Below are 13,196 nucleotides of genomic sequence, written 5' to 3' on the forward strand. Positions count from 1 at the left end.
TTCATTGCTCAATATTTACATGTTAATGGTGCTAGTAGGTTTAGTTCGGGCGCTACTATGTTTAGTAGCCCCCTGGGTCAGTTAAAAGAAGCATTGATGAATTTTTGCCATGAGCTACCTATTGATTTTCTGTCTGTGTGGGGCTTTACTGCACAACAATATTGCAAATTGGGAGATATAAAATCTTTACATCAGTGGAGGAGACACATTGTAACATTATTTAATGGAATAAGACTTTTAAAGTGACTCTTAAACTCTCTAATACAAATATCCCATCATAACCTTCCATTGCATTCTAACTAATTCTAACTAAATCAGGGTGCATTTAAGGAAACATACAACTTCTTTGACTTCTTGCCAAATTTTCTACATATTAAGCCACTCGGAAGTTAAGCTGGTTAAATCAGGCTGTTTATCCACAAATGTAAATTGATCCTTTAGGGGTTCAAAGTTGTAACATAAAAGATGTCTTTTTTTTTTTGCAGTTGTGCGAAACTGACCTTGGTTTAATTTTTTGCGAATATTTTGTGAGATAGGAATTGTTATGCATTTTAATCTTGGGGCTACACAACTCTAAATCTATGCTTTCTCTTCTGGAAATGCTACTCATTTCATTCTAAACATATTTATTTTTGCCATGTGGACATGTAGGTCCTAAAGAAGGACCATGGGAGTCGGACATAGCTTGCAGATGGAAAAATGGATGCAAAGGCTAGAAGTAGTTCATCTAGCATTGTGATTCCAAAAAACAGATGAAAGGCTCATCTGAGGACCCTAACCAACATTTTTAATTGTATCACTGTACAGGCAAATCTCTCAATTTGCTCCATAATAGTTACAAGGACCATTAGTTCACAATTCAACTTTTGACAAGTTGTTGATACTATTCCAATAGCAATCTGTTTTACTTTGCAGTATGTCCAAATTTCCCAGATTTAAATAAAATTTGGGACACTATTTGGGACACTATATTTCATTTTGTGATATAAGTAGCCCGTTGGGAGCTCCACCATTCCAAGGGGCCTCAGGAAGTAGATCAGTAAGCCTCAGCAAACGTGTAGGTCATGTAGCATTGTGTAATACAGAAGCATGTTTGTATCTAAAGTTGAACTCCGAGTCAGGGGACCTAAAACCATATACAAGCTTATATCATTACAATATAATGGCAACTTGGGATTTCATTGGTTTATGATGGAAATAAATACAATACAAGGTCATTACGGATTGGAAAATTACTGCTATTTGAGTGCTCAGAAAACATATGAGTATTGCTGGCATGGAGGGTACTGTACAGCCATGACAACGTAAGCACAATAGAAATTCTGGAGTTTGTTGGATCTTATTGTTATAGCAATATCACCACCTAGTGGTATCAGAAAAGTAATATTTGCTAAAAGTAACGTATAGTTTCATCTGTTTTGCACTTATGTCAGGTTCAATGAGGTAGGTACACTGGTTGCACAGCACTTGGGCTCTTGTAGATAATGAATGTGGTTCCAACAGGCTATCTGATGACTATCATTAGGTAGATAAGTTAATAGGGACAGTTAGGTTTAACAGTATATCTTTAGAGAGGATAGTGTGAAAAGTATATCTGGAGAACATTTAGGGTCAGTGGGTTATTGGGAGAAGGATTATTCAGAGTGTCCGCATTATAGCAAAGCAAACTTAGTGTCAAAACTGAGGCTAAATGAATCAATATGTTACTACAGCTGAGAATTTCTCGAAATAAACTATATTTGCTCACATTTTGCCATTTAGTTTTCATTTTGCTGCAATTTGCAGTTTAGTGATTAAACCCTGAAATATCGGAAGAAGGGGTTAGGGTTGGGAACAGGTGAATATTTGATCATGTTTAATACGAGCAAAAAACGGGGCCCAAGAAAATACTGATAATAGGCAGCCGCTGAAATAGCCTGCCCTTCGGTGGGTCCCCGCTCAGTTCTCAAGCAGTTCTCAAGCTGATTTTAGCTCATCTTGTGCCATTACAGAGGGAACATCTCTGAAACATATCAGACTGGTCCCACCCATATGGGCAGTCCAGATCCAAAATGCCAGCAAGTTCTCTTTGTACGAGAGACACAGCAACCCCAGACGATCGTTTCAGCCTTGTTAGGCATCATCAGTGAGGCATAGCTGATATCTCTCTAGGCACCGTGAGCAAGGGGTCCACGTCTGGATTACCCTTTAAACTTATGAAGAGCAAAAAATACGAACACAGTGAAATGGTTTAAAATAGGGTTTTTTAACTGTCCATTAACAAAATGAGCAAGGCCATTTTGAATTCAGTAACACTCACATGCTGATAGACTTACCATGGCAAATATTGTCATACATATAAACACACAGACAAATACATGCAGACTGGCACACAAACAGATTGATACATAAACCAACTGGAACACATATACAGTGATGGTTTTATTAGATAAGCCAGGTAAGCCTTGTTCTAGGGATTTAAATTAAAGGGGAAGACATAGACTGACGCTCTTGCAAAGACAAACACGAATGCTCAATTTGGATTACTCATACAGTATTTTTTACTGAATTGGAAGTTCTTGAGAACCACAAGGAATTGGAAATATTAGATTAATATAGCCGAACTAGAAAAACTCAACAACTCACCTATTTCACCTATTTTTAAAATCTCCAATTACATGTTTAGTGAATATTAATATCAATGTAAAACAGGGTAAACAATTGTTTATTTATAAAATATTTCACCAGGAAAGTACATTGAGATTTCTCTCGTTTTCAAGTATGTCCTGGGTCCACAAAACATATTGTTACAATAGGGGACAATATATAAAAATATATATAATAATACAATATATACACACACACATATATATATATATATATATATATATATGTATATACATACACACACGCACACACACACACACACATGTACCGTATATACTTGAGTATAAGACGAGTTTTTCAGCACATTTTTTGTGCTGAAAAACCCCAACTCGTCTTATACTCGAGTCACTGTCTGTATTATGGCAATTAACATTGCCATAATACAGACAGGGGGCTGGCAGCGAGCGCTTACCTCTCCTGCAGCTCCTGTCAGCTCCCTTCTCCTCTGCGCCGGTCCGTTCAGCACCTCTGTCAGCTCCCAGTGTAAGTCTTGCGAGAGCCGCGGGGTCATAGTGAGGCTCTCGCGAGACTTACAGTGTGAGCTGACAGAGGAGCTGACCGGACCGGCGTGGAGGAGAAGGGAGCTGACAGGAGCTGCAGGAGAGGTAAGCGCTCCCTGCCAGCCCCCCTCTTCCCCCCACTGAACTACCAATGCCACTGGACCACCAGGGAGTGAGAGCCCCCCTCCCTGGCCAGCCAGGAAGCAGGGAGGAGGGACGAAAAAATTAATATATATAAATAATAAAATAATACAAAATAATAATAAAATTAAAAAAATAATGAAATAAAAAATAATAATAAAAAAATTAATGAAACAAAAAAACAATATTAAAATAATAATTAAAAAATAACCCACCACCAAGGCTCTGCATCACACTCTGCATCACACACACACACACTGCATTCATACACACACACTGCATTCATACACACTGCACTCATACACACACACTGCACTCATACACACACACACTGCCCTCATACACACACACACTGCATTCTCATACACACACACTGCATTCTCATACACACACACTGCATTCATTATATACACACACTGTAAATAAATATTCAATTAATATAATTTTTTTAGGATCAAATTTTATTTCGAAATTTACCAGTAGCTGCTGCATTTCCCACCCTAGTCTTATACTCGAGTCAATAAGTTTTCCCAGTTTTTGGGGGTAAAATTAGGGGCCTCGGCTTATATTCGGGTCGGCTTATACTCGAGTATATACGGTATATATACATTTAACACATAATAGGTCATATATATAGTCAACCATGACAGGTGCGTTCTGTAGAGGTATGTTGCCATAGGTCTCCTAAAAAGATTTTAGATTGAATGAAGATTTGACTGTGTCCCTGAGGTTATTCCATAAATGTGGTGCTCTGTAGGAAAATGTGGATCGAGACACTTTATTTTTGAATTGTGGTATGCTAAATATCGTGCTAGTACTGGATTGGAGGTTGTAGGAGGTGGGGACAGCCGGGGAGAGCATTCTACTCAGGTAGGGTGGGAGCTTCCCAGAAATGCTCTTATGCACAAGCCTGGAAGGAATTACAAGCTGACTTTGTATTCATGTGTAAAATGATGCGTCCGGGTGTAACTTGTCTCAGAAAATCAATTCATGGTGTTATGAAGCTTTTATATTTAAATATTATACAGAGGAAATATTTGCATGACAGTGCCCTTTAAATAAATTCGAATTCTTTAAACTTTAACATTATATTAACATGTTCTATAAAATAAAATGTTTTTCCTTTTACAGAAAATGCATATTCTAGCATAATGGCTAATTTAAAACCAGTTGTCAGTTTTTGAGTTTTTTCTTTCCATAGGAAGCCATTATCTCTTCCTGCCTTGCAGAACCATATGGAATGCGAGACCAGTGATGTCACATGCTTCTAAGGCAATGACACATAGTAACACACTGGAAAATGTGCGTGCATGACAGCCTTTTCCTATTAATAACACAGAAGATATTGTTTTTGAAGCCATGAAATATCAGAGTTTAACTAGAAGGCGTTCCAAGTCAGCATAAATTATAACAAGGAAGATTCAGTATTGATGCTTGATTCTACTCTATAACGTGCTGTGTTCCAAGATAGAAGCTGGATTTTGAAGGACAAGCTTCTCTTGTGTTCAGTGAGGGCTAGTACTATATACATCAACAAAACTATGAACAGATCTGGCTCTAAATAGTATAAAAGGAGTGGGTTTGTGAGGGGGAAGGAGAAGATAGATAAAGAAACATGTTAGGAAAAATAAAGCTGATATTATTTATTGGACTAAACCTCCCATCACTCCCAGCCAGGTGGCAAATGTTAGTGTGACAGTTTGCCAGTGTAGCTGTGGGGAAAGATTAGGTAAATATGTCTAATAGTATGAATAGTGAGATGCGTGAGAGTGAGATACGTGAGAGTGGGATGCGAAGGAGAACACAGAGGTCCAGGGAAAGGCACAGTGGGGCAATGTTTGGGCAATGACAATGACAATGACGACATTGCATGGAAATTCCAAAGATGGATGCCAGGTGTAGGAAAATGACACATGGAACAAAAGGGATTTGTTCGGGATAGACAATGCAACTTCTTATGTTCTTAAGTGACACTAAAATACAGAATTATTGTAATGGCAATAACTTCATCACTTGTGTAATATTGCATAACTATGGCTTACTGTGTGTTGTTGATGGTATTTTGTTTTGTAGATCTCAGACACTAAACATCAAACTGCAGTTATTTGAAAAGGCAAATTGCAAAAATTGAGGCAACTATAGCAGATTTATTTTCATTTAAAAAATTCCAATACACACAGCTTGGCTTTTTTAGCTTGAAATGTTCTATTCACTGTAACTTGGTGTTTAGTAAATAACCCCATTTGTGTTTGTATACGTGTTGCATTGCATGTAGGAATATCATAGCTCCCAGCATGTCAAATGGACAAAGAAGGACACTTTCATTTTAGGGGTGTGACTGTGTGTGTGTGCAGGGACAGGGCTGTTCTGAGAAATATATCAGATGACTTAATGACACTTTATGCATCTAAAAAGTCATTTAGAACAAGAACAATGTATCTTATCTACACAGACTGGTTACTCATTACTGGGAGTATCATTGCTGTGGAGCTCTGTTATACACTTAGACACAACAACAATATGGAACTCCTAGAAAAGAGGGTCATAGGATCGAAAAGAGGGACAGAGGGATAGAAAAGAGGGACAGAGGGATAGAAAAGAGGGTTATAGGATCGAAAAGAGGGACAGAGGGATAGAAAAGAGGGACAGAGGGATAGAAAAGAGGGACAGAGGGATAGAAAAGAGGGACAGAGGGATAGAAAAGAGGGACAGAGGGATAGACAAGAGGGACAGAGGGATAGAAAAGAGGGACAGAGGGATAGAAAAGAGGGACAGAGGGATAGAAAAGAGGGACAGAGGGATAGAAAAGAGGGACAGAGGGATAGAAAAGAGGGACAGAGGGATAGAAAAGAGGGACAGAGGGATTTGAAGGATCGTCCCTCTTAAATACAGACCCTTCGGGTGGAATGTGTTGTATACTGGAGTTGTTGGCCTAATTGTACTTTAATTGCTGATATTTACATATTTTATGGTGATGTTTACCTTGGTTTGATCCTGTTTACTTTGGTCTCAAAGACCACAATGGTTAGTATTATTTGTCAGCAAATCTGTTCACAGCCCTTCAACTCTAGGTCTTGGGTTGTCCGCTAGAGGCTGGATTTCCTATGCTCCAGTAGAACAGTTTCTCACCAGTTTCCTAAATACTGATGATATTAAATCCAGTTACGCAACAGAGAGCAGGCAGAATGTAATAACACTGCAATGCAGTCTGTATCCACCAGAGGGCGACAAAGAACACACTGCATTTACTTTTCAAATGACATTATGTATTTATAAACTAACCAATAGTTCTGTATAATATATAATATTATTATTTACTGTGTAAAACAGCAACATGTACTTCTACAGACAAAACATTCAAGTAAATGATAGTTCATTTTGGCAAACAGGAAATAGGGGTGACAAGAGCCCTAATCACACAGGCTTGTAGTCTGGGGAAGTAACGTTTATTTACACAGAACTTCCAGATTGTGGAAGAGAATTATGTATCTAGATTGTTGAAAAGATTGCCATGCTTATTGTATATCTAAATACACACATTATGTAATCTATATGATATTTGATAACTGTAGGGAAAGATGGTGAAGTCTGGATTATATTAGACAGCGGGAGGGTGGGCTATATCAGGCAAAACAGTAGCAGGCTACAGGAAGTCTACTAAAATGTAAAAAAATACTTTTCTAAAGAAATGGGATTTTAGGGATTTCTTTCTATCTGACAAAAAACAAGAGGAAATCGGGTTAGCCTGGAGAAGTCATGTGTTGCTTTTACTTCGTAATTATAGCAGGTTTATAATCAGAGTATTATTCTGGTAAACTGAAACTGAGAGGTGAGATGTGACGAGCAATGGGTGAGAAACACCAGACACTGGGAAATCGGGGATGTAATAAACGGGTTTCAGGTAGGCTGTAAGCTGCTAAACAAATTGTGTCTATTTAGCTAATGAGCTGATAAAAGTGCCAAGCTACTAGTATTGATCAATTATTAATTGTAAATAGACATAATCCTAAAGTAACATTTGAGATTTTTGTTTGAGGTTAATAGAAAGTCCATTTATAAAGATGTGTTTCTTTAGTTTTGTGCCTCTAAATTAAATTAGAGGGGCAAAGGTTTAAAAATTATTTCAGGAAGTATTACTTTACTGAGAGGGTAGTGGATGCATGGAATTGCCTCCCAGCTGAAGTGGTAGAAGTTAACGCAGTGAAGGAGTGTAAGCATGCGTGGGATAGGCATAAGGCTATCCTAGATATAAGATAAGGCCAGGGACTAATAAAAGTATTTAGAAAATTGGGCAAACTAGATGGGCCGAATGGTTTTTTTTTTTAATTCTTTATTTTAACGTGCATAAGGGTGACAAACATGTCGGCACTGCCACAACAGCAAGTACCGGCCATTAATCGACATAGGTTACATCTGCACATTTTTTGTTATAAGTGTCATGCTTAGGTCAGGGTAAACTGCAGCTTATGTCAGCAGGGCCGTCTTTAATTTTGATTGGACCCTGGGCAAGCATTTACTTGGACCCCCCTGACTACATATAGATACACACAAATACACTACCTGACAAACATGCAGATACACACTGACCGCATATAGATACACACAAGAACATACAGATACACACTGACACACACATAGACACACACACACAGATACAAACACTGACATACATGCAGATACAAAGGTACACACACTGACTACATATAGATACACCGACACACACACTGACACACATACAGACACACAGATACACAACCTGACACACATGCAGATATACAGATACAAACACTGACACATACAGATACACACACAAATACAAATGGACAACATACAGATACAGAGACACATTGTGACAGACGTACTGACACAGACAGCCACACTGAAACACACATACACAAAGACATACTGAACCACACAGACACTGACGGACTCACACAGACATACAGATACACTGACAGACATACTGGCACATATACACACAGACAGATGGACATACTGAAACACACATACACTGACAGACATATTGACAAACACAGACATACAGATCCACACGGACACTAACAGACTCACACATAGACTCACACACAGACAGACAGACATACTGAAACACACATACACACAGACACTGACAGACATACACACATTAAGACATGTTGACATTCACAGACAGCCATACTGAAACACACATACACACATTCATACTGAACCACACAGACACTGACAGACTCACACACACACAGACATGCTGACACACATACACACAGACAGACATTTTGACACTCACAGACAGCCATACGGAAACACACATACACACATACATACTGAACCACACAGACACTGACAGACTCACACACACACAGACATACTGACACACTGACAGACATTCTGGCACACATACACACAGACAGACAGACATACTGAAACACACAGACACACAGACACTGAGAGACAAACACACATACAGACATTTTGACACTCACAGACAGCCATACTGAAACACACAGACACACATACATACTGAACCACACAGACACAGACATACTGACACACTGACAGACATACACACACATATATATACTGACACACACACACACACTCAAACACTCATGCAAAATTTGATAACCACCCTCCAGTTTCTTACCTTTTGCTGGAGGGTGGCTTCCCTGGGGTCCAGTGGGCTGGCTGGGGTGGCTGGGAGCTAAGCTCTCCCGGCCTGGCCCACTCCTGAACAGCTGGTCTTCCTACCTCCCGCGCGGCTCGTTTTTCTGTGGGAGGAAGTGACGCGCGGCTGTCACTTCCTCCCAGTGCTGCCGAAAAGCAAGTGCCCGGTCGGGCTGTTAAAGCGCCACAGTGCCTGACCGGGCCCCTGCTGACACAGGCCCTCCGGGTGGCCCTAAGTGCATGGGCCACCCGATGGGCCCCCATAGTTTGCGGGCAGAGGGCAAACGGATCAGCTGTCTTGGCCCCCCCAGCAGGGACAGGGCCTGGGGCAGCTGCCCCGTTTGCCCCACGTTAAAGACGGCCCTGTATGTCAGTATAACAGGCAACATAAAACATTGAAGATCTGGGTATATGCTGACATTAAGATTAGGTAATAAAACAATACTAGTACTGGAATGATCAGGCTAGCGTTCAGTGTTAAGATTAACAAGAGTGAGTTAAATGTGTAATTCGCTTAACGTAGACTGCACATATAGTATAAATGGTTGATACATTAGCAGGTAAAAGTATGTTTGCAGTGGCTTTCAGCTTTACCATATATGCGCCGGTGAATCTGCTTACAATTATATGTCTGTCTCTGTAGCTGGATCGCCTGGCATGTGTAAATGTTGGGAAAAGACATTAGCTGGCAACATACTAGAGGTAGATGTCTGTCTCTGTAGCTGGATCGCCTGGCATGTGTAAATTTTGGGAAAAGACATTAGCTGGCAACATACTAGAGGTAGATGTCTGTCACTGTAACTGAATCGCCTGGCATGTGTGAGTTTTGGGAAAAGACATTAGCTGTTAACATATTAAAGGTAAATGTCTGTCCCTGTAACTGGATCACCTGGCATGTGTAAATTTTGGAAAAAGACATTAGCTGGCAACATGCTAGAGGTAAGTGCTTTCCAGCATGTTAACATGCAGGTAGACCAACAGCCACCTAGTGACTGGCAAGCACGCATAGGGTGCCATATTAGATTGAGTCAGCTAGCGTGTATAATAATGCTTATGGTTTATTTAGCAAGGGGTTAATGATCGCTTGAGAGATAATAACAAAAGGAAAATCATACTATAAAATTAAAAAGAAAAAAGTCAATGCGTGGTACTTAAGGAATATCGATTGTTCATCTAGTTGTCAGAGAGGTGGTTGGTCAGATGGCAGTCCCTAGGGAAAGTTCAGCCAACCCCTGTCAGCGGCAAAGCCGTTACCCCGCCGGGTATCACCTTGATGGCGTCTCCGCATTGGGAACTGGCTGTGTCCGTAGGTTGTGTGGTGTGGTCTTGTTTTGTGATCCGGCTGGAGGCTGTAATCCCACTGGGCATAGGTGCGCCTTGCTGGTGTCCGAGGCTTTGGTCCTGTGGGTTGCTTGTGCGTGTAGCTTGCTCTAGGCTCCAGCGTGTGTGGGTGTTCATATCTTAGCCTCCTGGCGCCATTTCTCGGTTTGTCGGTCTCTTGTCACTGAGAGGCTTGGAGATCGTTCTGGGGGCCTGCGGCCGGGGGTTGTAGTAGCGGCGCCGGGTGTCCGGGCGGATCAGCTTTGCCACCGCTCTCACCGCTTGGCTGTATGTGATTCCCTTGTAGCAGAGTGTCGTCCAGAAGCTTTGGCATATTTTATCAAACTGCTCCAGGCTCTGCGTGGGCGAATGGGCGTTTGGGTCGCTTGGTCTGGGCCTTTGCTGAGTTGCCATCTGGGCCTTGTCTCGATTGGATGGCCTCCCTGCTGACTGCCCGGCCGGGGAGTCCAGCATTGGGCAGTCCGAGTTGGTAGGCCTCTGTCTGGCTAGTATGGCCGAGTTATGGGCTTTCGCCATTTTGGATGCCCCTTCCCCCGTGGTGCTTGGAGGTGTCGCTGGTTCTTGCAGAAGGTGCCGGGCGCAGGGTGCTCCGGTTGGCGGGGACCGGGATATCCCCCACCGGTCCATAGGGGGGGGGGAGGTAGTTCCCCAAGCTCGCTGTTAGCTGCGTGCGTCCGGCGGGAAAGCGGCCGCCTTTCTCCGCCGCCTCCCACGGTAGGCCCCGATCTGCCGATGCGGTGTCCGGTTACCCTGGACATCGAATTTGGTGTCTCCGGGTTCGGGACAGTCTCCCCAGTCCATTGGGCCCCCTTGTGGGAGGGTGTGCATTTTGTATCCCGTTTCATGCTCGTTTTAGTGCTTGGTATTTGGGAGCTCGTTCAGAGCACGTCTGCCCTGTTCGCTGGTCAGGCTCCGCCCCCGGGCCGAATGGTTCTTATCTGCCGTCACATTCTATGTTTCTATACTAGAGGGCGCATCATATTGAGTTAGAATGCTGGGGAGATGCTTGTAGTGCCACATCAAATTCTTTGGATATTGTTCCTGTGAATTGTTACACTGGCTAACTAGTAAGTATTATTATCTTTACAATTATACAGTGTGGTATATAGCAGCAAGTAATTGGCAGACACAATTAGGTTGACAGACGCAAGAGGTGAATAAGTCACTGCTCAGTGATATTGAATTTAAGTTCTCTGAAGCTGAATTTATTGTGAGCAACTTGCACATTTAATTTTAAGCCAGTCTAGTTTACCACTAGGTTTATTGGATGAACTCAGTGGGACCTTTAACCCCTTAAGGACCAAACTTCTGGAATAAAAGGGAATCATGGCATGTCACACATGTCATGTGTCCTTAAGGGGTTAAAAAGGTTTATTCACAAAGAGAGTTGCCATGAGTTATACGTTTGCCCCGGGTAAAGTTCATCTCATGGCTTTTGCCATCACCATTAATATTTAAGGGACAAATCAACCCTTTGAACAAATACAAAGAATAGAAAATAAATAAATGCTAGGTTTCCTAGTGATTTTTGACCCTCAGTGGATCAGTGCTACATGTATCACAAGTTTCACTGACTTTTTCAACTTGGTACCCACCTTAAACTTACCTAAAACACAGGAACGTCACCAACTGGGGAATTAGCTGAGTCCTAGGTGTCCCAACTCACACATCACGAATACTCAATACTTGCAACTTTTTGCGTAACTATTACAACTGTGTAGTGTAAAATCACAAGTATTGTCAACTCTAGAGACAGTTTACATGTAAGAAGGCTAGCAAAGACAGATAACATTTTCTAAATTTTCTTCAAAGATATTTTAAAATACTGCTTCTCTGCGTGCTGTTTTGTTTATTGTAGCTGTCACGCTATTTTTATGGCTGCAATCATTGTGTTCATGTTTACAGACACTTGCGTTCCTTTTAGAATATCTCCCCATATCCTGGTGAGCAAGTTGGGAACCATGTTTCTTAGCGTTTTTCTGAAGAGATAACTATAAATTTCTTGTTTTTCCGTTTCAAACAAGCATGCAGTAGTACCAGTTTTTAACATGGAATCTAATCTTGCCTGTTACAAAAATGCAACTCATGTCGGCTGACTTAGAGGATGCTCTTCAATCATCCGAAACATGGTGGCAATGCTGAATGATGTGGAATTCACGTTTTCACTGTGTTTTTCTTCTTTCACAATAACGACAATAAGAGCGTAGGAAATTGAGCAGGATTTGTTTTCTTCCCAAAATGTTTCATTGTTGAAACATTAATGGTCTATGCTTTGTTTTTTTAAATTAAATTTTTAATTTGAGTAGTACTCAGGAACTAAATTCCAGATAACTTTAGAGGGACACCCCAAGAAACATGACAAATACTTAAGAAAATGGTTATGATACTAGAAAGCATCACTTGTTTTGTTTCTTTGTTAGTTTTTTTGTCAAATGGTTTTGTATTTGCTTGAAACAAAATGAATCCACAGCACTCGGATGCCTTATCTTTCAAAATAATAATATTAAAACTTAAAGTTCTTCTTGTCCATCCAAGTTCGTTGTGAAGTGAGTGGTTGAGATAAATGAAGTGTAAGTCGATCCTGATGCCTCCATGTCAAATGCAGAGAATGGTTTTGGGTGCTGGGGCTATAAGATAAGCTCCTAGACATTTTCTAGGTTCTTACAACTTGTTAAATGCTTGTCAATATGCACACCCCGTACACCAAAGACCCATTTATTAAAGGAACACTATAGGGTCAGGAACACAAATGTATTCCTGGCCATATAGTGTTAAATCCACCATCTAGCCATCTTTACCTACCATGTAGCCCATTTAAAAAAAAAAAATGTTTTATAATACCTGACTGTTTTCCTAAGTATATACAGTTCAGTGCAATTTGCTGACGACTTTATTATATGGCTTATC

At 40.9% G+C, this 13,196-nt stretch overlaps 1 protein-coding gene across 2 annotated transcripts in view; it reads left to right on the top strand.

The window, feature by feature from the left end:
- SPECC1 (sperm antigen with calponin homology and coiled-coil domains 1) overlaps nucleotides 1–13,196 on the top strand; it is a 454,997-nt gene that overhangs the window by 82,159 nt on the left and 359,642 nt on the right. The gene's annotated exons all lie outside the window — the stretch shown is intronic.

The sequence above is a fragment of the Pelobates fuscus genome, chromosome 1 (genome assembly GCF_036172605.1).
Source record: "Pelobates fuscus isolate aPelFus1 chromosome 1, aPelFus1.pri, whole genome shotgun sequence".
Lineage (NCBI taxonomy): Eukaryota > Metazoa > Chordata > Amphibia > Anura > Pelobatidae > Pelobates > Pelobates fuscus.